This window comes from Triticum aestivum, chromosome 1D (assembly GCF_018294505.1).
Source record: "Triticum aestivum cultivar Chinese Spring chromosome 1D, IWGSC CS RefSeq v2.1, whole genome shotgun sequence".
Classification (NCBI taxonomy): domain Eukaryota; kingdom Viridiplantae; phylum Streptophyta; class Magnoliopsida; order Poales; family Poaceae; genus Triticum; species Triticum aestivum.
In genome coordinates this window covers 259,797,905-259,806,396 of record NC_057796.1, presented here as the reverse complement: position 1 = coordinate 259,806,396, position 8,492 = coordinate 259,797,905, and positions in this window count along the sequence as shown.

Sequence of the window (8,492 nt, the reverse complement as noted above, 5' to 3'; positions counted from 1 at the left end):
AAACAAACTTGTTAAACTTTCCATCAGGGGACCATACAAAAGTGAGGTTCAAGAGCATACTGAATATGCCGCCTTTCAGCTTTCTGTTCTCCGTCAAGGCATCCGCCAGTTGGGCTCGTATGTCCTTCAGCTCTTCGGCTTGCTTGATGTTTGCATCTTGGTGTTTGTTCTTCTCATTAATGATCCGTGTTAATACACCTTGACCAGCGGCTTCTTGCCCTTCGGCATGTTCTTTGTCCGCCTGAGCAGCGCTTAGCTTTCCGTCTGACCGGTTCGACGATCCTGCCATTGCATACAAAAACAATGCATAGTTAGAATCATTGTGGGTACGGAATAATATTCTCCAGATACTGTTGTGCTTACCATCGGGTGCCCCCTTGGATTTCTTTAAATTTTCAAGTTTGGCAGTGGCAACAGCTAGCTTAGTTCGGCATTCTTCCAGCTCCTTGGATAATGCTTTAATCTTCTCCGTGAGTACCCGATGGCGTAACAACCCTTAAATCAGTTGGGCCAACTTCTTCAAGGCTCGGGGCTACTGACATATGATTATTAAATCTACACAACAGTGCTTACCCGCATATCCTTTGAAAGCTGGTGAGTGGCTCCAGCAAGCCCATCCCGAGCAGCTTGGATGTACGCATCTGCGGAGCTGAAAGCATTGAATGCTTCTTCGGTGAAATTCGGGTCGCGCATAGCCGCCCTTCGGCGCTGATGGTTCATCGCACTCTCCACTTCGGAGTTGGTGACAGATACATTATCCGAATCCTCGGGGAGAGGACAATCCGGCATTGCAACCGTATCAACCCTAGTCCTTGGGGTAGGGTCCGGGGTGGGATTGGTGGGTGCATGACCGGCGAAGTCTCCGGACACAGTCCGGCGTATGCTCTTCCTAAAAATGTGGCACAGCAGGAAACGTCACAATCCGGTATGTCTGCCTAGTGCATATTAAAAACCATACCTCTTTGATGAAGGTAGGGGCTCGGTAGTATCGCCATCCGCCTTTCTTTTCGAAGACCCGCCCTGCGCAGGCGTCGCCCTCTTAAGGGACGCCTCAGATACGGCGTGGCAAGACGAACGCCTCCCCTTTGGAGCACGAGACAGTGCGGTGGGTGAGGCGCAATGAGAAAACTCTTTTGGAAGAGACGTCTCCTGGGTACTTACGTGGGAGGAGGGGAGAAGGCCGGGGTAATCGGCTATGATGGCCACATCCGTGCCGTCGTAGCTCGCTTGATAAAATACCCCCTCCTTAAGCTCTATAAAAATATCCGGATTTTCTTCAAATCCAGGATCCAGGTCTCGAACATGGTCCTCTGGCTGCGGAGCGGGACTATGGATCCCCGTGACGACGTTTCTCCATTCCTGTTAAAAATAGTCGGACTAAGTTCAGCTAAGCATGACTCAGGAAGAGGATTGAGTAAGGTTACGAAGTGAAAGCTCACCCAGCTAGGAGGGTTGTACATGGAAAGGCCCTCTCGGCACTTAAGGTGAGTACAATTTTCTTTCTCCCCTTTATAAAGATCAACCAACATGGCAGCCAAGGCGGCAAAGTTGTCCGGACCCTTGCGCCTGCAGCGTGATGCGTCATCTTCCCCGTTGTAGTGCCACATGGGGAGTCCTCTGGATTGAAGTGGTTGAACGCCTCGCGTTATTGAAATCGCCATTACCTCAATTATAGATAGTCCGGATTGAACGAGTATCTTTATCTTGCTCATCAACTTCTTAATCTCCGCACAATCTTCCTCTTCTAGGCTCCGGGGGCGCGAGTTGTGGCGCTTCTTTAACGGAGCGTTGAAAAATTCAGGTAGGCCCCGTCGGATTGGGTCTGGGAGAACAACGTCTTCAACATAAAACCACTCTGAGGGCCACTCTTCGGATGCCTTCTTCGGAGTGCCGGACAGGTATCCTGTCCTGGCTATATGCCATACTACGACACCGCCCACCTCGAATATAGATCCCTTTTGGGAGCGGGGGACGAGGCAAAAAAGTTTTCTCCATAACTCAAAATGGGCCTCGCAGCCTAGGAACAGCTCACAAAGAGCAACGAAGCTCGCGATGTGCAGAATGGAGCCCGGCGTGAGATTGTGCAGCTGGAGGCCATAGTACTCCAGTAGACCTTGGAGGAAAGGGCGGATTGGAAATCCAACGCCTCTTAGTAGGAAGGAAACAAAGCACACTCGCTCCCCTTCAATAGGATTGGGGAAATTTTCCGCCAGGGCTTCGCCATTTATGAAAGCTAATCCCGCCCGAACGGGATCCAGATCCGCGAGAGGAAGATATCCTTGCGTCCGGAGCTTGGTCAGCTGGGCATGGGAGACCGAGCAGCTCTCCCAATCACCTTTTTGAGGGCCGTGAGGGCGTGAGGAAGAACTGGGAGAGCCAGCCATGTTTGCGTGGTTCTCTGTGGCCAGCTCAAAGGATTTTCGCCTGGTTTGGAATGGTATCTGAGATCCAATCTCCTTAAGTAGACGCCTTCCCTACGTCATTAGGGTGTTATCTGTAAAAACACTTGGACCTATCATATTTGTCTGACAGGTGGAAGCCGAGGAGATGTTAGCGCAGAAGTCGAGGGATATGATATTTAATGTGAAGCCAAAGCTGTCCGGAGTATCATGGACGGCCCACCTAATAGAACTGAAGACACAAAAGCCGGATGTTGCATCGAACACAGTTCTTTTGTTCAAATTGCTTTGGAGTATTCAGAGGAGGAACCCGCCTTGCAATTGCGTAGACAATCTGCGCCCGGACACATCGTCATTAAAGCCTGGTTTGGGGGCTACTGAGGGAGTCCTGGATTATGGGGTCCTCGGGTGTCCGGGCTATGTGATATGGGCCGGACTGGTGGGCCGTGAAGATACTTAATAGAAGGCTTCCCCCCGAGTCCGGATGGGACTCTCCTTGACGTGGAAGGCAAGCTTGGCGTTCGGATATGAAGATTCCTTTCTCTGTAAACCGACTCTGTACAACCCTAGCCCCCTCCGGTGTCTATATAAACCGGAGGTTTTAGTCTATAGAGGCGATCATAATCACACAGGCTAGACATCTAGGGTTTAGCCATTACAATCTCGAGGTAGATCAACTCTTGTAACCCCTATACTAATCAAATTCAATCAAGCAGGAAGTAGGGTATTACCTCCGTTAAGAGGGCCCAAACCTGGGTAAACATCGTGTCCCCTGCCTCCTGTTACCTTTGATCCTCAGATGCACAGTTCGGGACCCCCTACCCGAGATCTGCCGGTTTTGACACCGGCACCCATCTACTATCAGCTATAGGATAGATTATACCTGCTTCCAGAAGCTTTAGTATTTCAGTTCTTACCACTTCTTTCATCTTAGGATTCAAACGTCATTGATGAGCAACAACGGGTTTAGCATCAGGTTCCATATTAATCTTGTGCTGATAGAGAGTGGGACTAATACCCTTAAGATCATCAAGAGTATATCCAATAGCAGCTCGATGCTTCTTCAGAATTTTCAATAATCTTTCTTCTTCATGTTCTGAAAGGTTGGCACTAATAATAACAGAATATATCTTTTTCTCATCAAGATAATCATATTTCAAAGTGTCAGGCAATTGTTTTAATTCAAACACAGGATCACCTTTAGGTGGAGGAGGACCTCCTAGAGTTCCAATAGGCAAATTGTGTTTAAGCAGAGGTCGTTGTGCAAAGAAAATCTTATCTATCTCATTTCTTTCGTGCATATGCATATCATTTTCATGGTCTAGAAAATATTGTTCTATTGGATCAGTAGGAGGCACAGCAATAGAAGCAAGACCAACTTCATCCTTACTAGGCAATTCTTTCTTATGAGGTTGTCTATTAAACTTGGAAAAATTAAATTCATGAGACTCATCACCAAAGCTAACACTGATAGTTTGTTTATGAAGTTCTATGGTGGCATTGACAGTGTTCAAGAAAGGTCTACTAAAGATAATGGGACAAAATTCATCTTGTGGGGAACCAAGAACAAGAAAATCAGTAGGATATTTTGTTTTCCCACACAAGACTACAACATCTCTAACAATACCAAGTGGTGTGATGGTGTCTCTGTTAGCAAGTTTAATAGTAACATCTATGTCCTCTATTTCAGCCGGTGTTATGCCATTCATAATTTCTTGATATAAGGTAAAAGGGATAGCACTCATGCTAGCATCTAAGTCACATAAACCATGATAACAATGATCTCCTATTTTGACTGAGACAACAGGCATGCCAACAACAGGTCTATGTTTATATTTCTCATCGGGTTTGGCAATTCTAGCAGCTTCATCATAGAAGTAAATAACATGCCCATCAATATTTTCTACCAAGAGATCTTTAACCATGGCAACACTTGGTTCTACTTTAATTTTTCAGCAGGTTTAGGTGCTCTAATATTACTTTTGCGAACCACAATTGAAACCTTAGCATGTTCCTTTATCCTAACAGGGAAAGGTGTTTTTTCAATATAAGCAATAGGCACAACTGGGTGAACATTGTAAATAATAGTTTCATCTTTAGCTATTAACAGTTCTTTAATTTCTTATTTAATAGGGGGGTGATATTTAAACCACTTCTCCTTAGGGAGATCAACATGAGTAGCAAATGATTCATAAAAATAGGCTACTATCTCAAACTCAAGTCCATATTTAGTGCTAAACTTTTGGAAAGCATTGGTATTCATAAAAGGTTTATCACAATCAAACTCAAGCTTAATACCTGACTCTTTACCTTCGTCGAGTTCCCAATCTTTAGAGTTGCATTTAATTCTTTCTAAAATATTCCACCTGAATTCAATAGCCTTCTTCATAAAAGAACCAGTACAAGAAGTATCGAGCATGGATTGATCATGACGAGAAAGCCGAGCATAAAAATTCTGAATGATAATTTCTCTCGAGAGCTCATGATTGGGGCATGAATATAACATTGACATAAGCCTCCCCTAATGTAGAGTGATTCTTTCTCCTTCATGAGGCCAAAAATTATATATGTAATTCTGATCACGATGAACTAGATGCATAGGATATTTTTTTTGGTGAAATTCCAATTTCAGTCGATTCTAGTTCCAAGATCCAATATCAACACATAGCCTATACCATGTCAATGCTTTTCCCTTTAAAGATAAAGGGAAAACCTTCTTCTTGGATTCATCTCCGGATAAACCTGCAAGCTTAAATAATCCACAAATTTCATCCACTATATTAAGTGCATATAAGGATGTTCAGTTCCATCTCCTGCATAAGGATTAGCTAGCAGTTGTTCTATCATACCCGAAGGAATTTCATAACCAATATTTTTAGTAGGTGCAGTAGGTTGAGGGGCAATTAATTGTGGTTCCGGTTGAGGTGAAGATACCCCTAACAAACCCCTCAAAGGATTGTTCTCCATAGTAACAAGTGATAATAAATTTCAGCATGTAGTAATAATTTTTCCTTACCAAGAGCGCTTCACTCCCCGGAAACGGCGCCAAAAAAGAGCCTTGATGTCCCACAAGTATAGGGGATCAATCGTAGTCCTTTCGATAAGTAAGAGTGTCGAACCCAACGAGGAGCAGAAGGAAATGACAAGTGGTTTTCAGCAAGGTATTTTCTGCAAGCACTGAAATTGTCGGTAACAAGTAGTTTGATAGCAAGATAATTTGTAACAAGCAAATAATGCTAACGGTAAATAAAGTGCAGCAAGCTAGCCCAATCCTTTTATGGCAAAGGATAGGCCAAAACGGTCTCTTATGATAAGCAAAGCGTTCTTGAGGGTACACGGGAATTTCATATAGTCACTTTCATCATGTTGGTTTGATTCGTGTTCGCTACTTTGATAATTTGATATGTGGGTGGACCGGTGCTTAGGTGCTGTTCTTACTTGAACAAACCTCCTACTTATGATTAACCCCCTCTCAAGCATCCGCAACTATGAGAAAAGTATTAAGATAAAATTTAACCATAGCATTAAACTTCTGGATCCAAATCAGTCCCTTACGAAGTAGCGGATAAACTAGGGTTTAAGCTTCTGTCACTCTAGCAACCCATCATCTAATAACTACTCCACAATGCATTCCCTTAGGCCCTAATAAAGTTAAGTGCCATGTAGTCGACGTTCACATGACACCACTAAGGGAACCAGAACATACATATCATCAAAATATCGAACACATATCAAGTTCACATGATTACTTGCAAGAAGATTTCTCCCGTGACCTCAAGAACAAAAGTAACTACTCACAAATGATAATCATGCTCAAGATCGGAGGGGTATTAAATAACATAATGGATCTGAACATATGATCTTCCACCAAATAAACCATATAGTAATCAACTACAAGATGTAATCAACACTACTAGTCACGCACAAGTACCAATCTAAGGTTCCGGTATAAAGATTGAACACAAGAGATGAGCTTGGGTTTGAGAGGAGATGGTGCTATTGAAGATGTTGATGGATATTTCCCTCCCAAAGATGGGAGAGTTGTTGGTGATGACGATGATGTTCCCTCGGCGGAATAGCTCCACCGGAGGGCAAAAGTGCTCCTGCCCAAGTTCCGCCTCGAGACAGCGGCGCTTCGTCCCGAAAGTCCCCTCCTGATTTTTTTCTAGGTCAAAATGACCTATATACCAGAAGATGGGCACCGGAGGTGGGCCGAGGAGGGCACAACCCACCAGGGCGCTTGGGGTGGTGGCATGCCCAAGTGGGTTGTGCCCACCCAGTGGGCCTCCTCCGATAGTTATTTGCTCCAGTATTTTTTATATATTCCAAAATAATTCTCCGTAAATTTTCAACTCATTTGAAGATGTGCAGAATAGGTAACTCTGACGTAGCTTTTCCAGGTCCAGAATTCCAGCTGCTGGCATTCTCCCTCTTTGTGTAAACCTTGAATATTATGAGAGAAAAGGCATTAGAAATACTCCAGGAAGCATTATTACGCATAAAAACATTATAAATAATAGTAGGAAAACATGATGCAAAATGGACGTATCATTATCCTGTTATAAATAGGAGCGCTCAGTAATATTTTCTCTTTTTTGTTATTCAGCATGTAAACAGGTCAGCAAACCTTGCGGCGCATCTTTGTGCGAACCGTTCTTGCTGTGCTTTGAATGTGACCGAGAGCTGGCTTGATGAAACACCTTGCTTCCTTATTTTGCGGGGTACCTCGCTTCCTAGTGACCAGTCTCTTGGCTGATTCTCCTAAGAATGCCTATATATGAATAAAGCTCTCTCATTTACCCACAAAAGAATTAAGCCAAATTAACCGGAAAGGAGGTGGTATGGACTAGCACTACTTTGGTGTGTCTCGTCAACTTGCAGAACGAGCAGAAGCTTGCAGGACAAGGTGAAGCTTGATTACGCCCTCTCCGTCTAGTACTCCTACCTCTAGCGTGGTGGTTCGCAGGACGAGGAGAAGCTTTTGACTAATGCAACCTACCCTCACCCAGGCGGTGGACGTGCAACGGTTCAATTGGTGTCAGATTGCCAGAGGCATACACTGTAGTACCATCATTCTTCGACTTCCTGAAGAGGCGAAGAGCCAAGCGCAAGGTTTAGTAGTACGAGTAGTACAGTACTACTAGTATACAGTTACTAGGAACCGCATGGTGGAGCGTCTGTACTCTTATTTTATTTTAATCTCTGATAAACTCACATTATTCAGGGAAGTGTGGAAAACGGGAGGCCAATAGTACTATTAAAAAACATCGAACATGTAATGATGACATCGATCAACCATGCTCGTATATATCTTGGCCTCCGTGCGATACCTAGCGGCGGGTTGGCCATTTTGACATCAATTGAGATTGGTTTGCTCACACTCCGGTCCCACATGTCAGTGATATGCCAAGAGGAAGCGCGTTGACTGACAGTCCATACGCGGACTTGGTTTTGCACCTTCATATATGAGCAGATTCAAAGAAGGGTGTATTGGTGGTTGCTTATTCCGGGCAACTTACAGTAGGAAAGGTGGGGCTTAAGATTTGACTGCTCATTACTCGCTATTAGTGTGGCGCAACGATCGGGATGAGTCTCCCATGCGGTTTGTGCACTCTAATTTGGTGCATGGCACATGGACCCGGATGCTGAATGGCTTCTGGCAATGCTATCAAGCTTCCAGCATTTGTTTACACAATTGATGTATACAAATAATTTTCCAGTGTACAATGCTCTGAAGCTTTCAGCTTTTGTTTCGTGTGTCTTGCCAGCTGGAAGGTTGTCTCGTTACAACATCAATCAAATCCTAGAAAGGAAACTAACATCCATGCTCTTTCAGAAAAAATAAAAAAGCTAACTTCCTTGCTAATGCATCTCAATGATTAGCAGATCAGAGCTAATATTTACATCATAACTGAAGACAAAGTTGTGAGAAGGTGTTAAATTAAAATTGATCCATGCTTTCATTGGCAGCAACTTCCCACCAGCTCTTTCTAAATCAACAAGGCATATTGGGAAAAAAGTAGTTGTCAGGAGCATGCAACATTTCGATCATTTTGTGCAGTTCCGCTAAATTAGAGCTGAGCGTCCCTGTTC